At 47.9% G+C, this 1,349-nt stretch overlaps 1 protein-coding gene across 1 annotated transcript in view; it reads right to left on the bottom strand.

Annotated features, from left to right (window-relative positions):
• LMX1A (LIM homeobox transcription factor 1 alpha) overlaps positions 1 to 1,349 on the bottom strand; it is a 159,309-nt gene that overhangs the window by 9,704 nt on the left and 148,256 nt on the right. The window lies entirely within an intron of this gene.

The following is a 1,349-nucleotide window of genomic DNA, read 5'->3' as shown; positions in this document are numbered from 1 at the left end:
CCGCGTACTGCAAAAAAAAAAAAAAAAAAAAAAAAGACCACAGAAGACCAACATTAGACTACATGCAGGTACAGATAACACAGGCAGTTAGTCTAAACTGCCTGTCTATAAAATAAATAACTCTCTATTAAAGTAACTGTATTTATCTATATTTACGTGAATTATTTCAACTCTATAAGCAGTGATCAATACAAGCAGTAACTTGAAGGAAATAAAGCCTTCGGTATATATGACATTCTTTCCCAGGCTACCTCTCGTATCCCACAGACTTCACACTCCTAAGAAGATGCTTCTAGGATCTGGGAAATACCCATGTGAGAGAGACTCCTTCCTACTTTCAGCATTAAAAGCCATAGGCAGTTGTGTGCCCACATTACCCTCATCTCTCTCTGGGTCTTTACAGAGCTCAGCTGCCCTCTTTCCTCCAGTAGAAACCTTTGTCCCAAGAGCTTCCCCAGCTCCAGTCCCCTGATTCTGATCCCCTTCTGGCCACTTCAAGAAATCCAAGGGGCTTCCCTGGTGGCGTAGTGGTTGCGCGTCCACCTGCCGATGCAGGGGAACCGGGTTCGCGCCCCGGTCTGGGAGGATCCCATATGCCGCGGAGCGGCTGGGCCCGTGAGCCATGGCCGCTGGGCCTGCACGTCCGGAGCCTGTGCTCCGCAACGGGAGAGGCCGCAGCATATCACAAAAAAAAAAGAAATCCAAGATGAGGCGACCCACTGGTGCGAGCTACACATCCTTGTTCTTCATCCCGCCCTCCTCTGGAAAGATGCTCTTTGCATATGTTTTAGTTTAGACTTCAGCTGAGTTCTAATTTTTGGCTCTGCCAGAGCCAAAAACCCTTATTTTATCTGAAAGAACAATGGCTAAGATTCTTTCCTCTATGAACTTTTAGGCATACAATTTGAACGTGAAGGAAGACGAACCTCTGAGTTCCTTGAGGGCACAACCCTTGCAATGTAATTGAACAGGGTCTGACATAGGCAGACCTAGGTCTCCATCCAGCTCTATCCCTTGTTTTAAGTACAGCGCTGTGCAAGGGACGTCCTGCACTGAGCCTGCACTGGAGACAAGAATACCCACCAGGGGGTGGCATAGGAGTAGTGCTGCTGTGTGCAAAGCAACTAACACAGAGGCACAGAGGAGGCTCTTATTAGATGTTGTGGGAAGGATGTCTTTTCCCCTCTGCCTCACTCCCCTTGAAAGTACAGACGAAAAAACCCACAAGATGAATGAAGAAGAGATTAAAGAAGAATCCTCATGACAAGGAGTGGCCACTCTGGCATCTTCAATTCTTAGGCTGCTCTTTCCTTGATGGGAGTGTGTTGGGGGGGGGGGGGGGGTTGGAT

Source organism: Physeter macrocephalus, chromosome 4 (genome assembly GCF_002837175.3).
Source record: "Physeter macrocephalus isolate SW-GA chromosome 4, ASM283717v5, whole genome shotgun sequence".
Classification (NCBI taxonomy): Eukaryota; Metazoa; Chordata; class Mammalia; order Artiodactyla; family Physeteridae; genus Physeter; species Physeter macrocephalus.
Note: the sequence above shows the minus strand (reverse complement) of the source record. Positions and strands in the feature narration are given on the sequence as shown.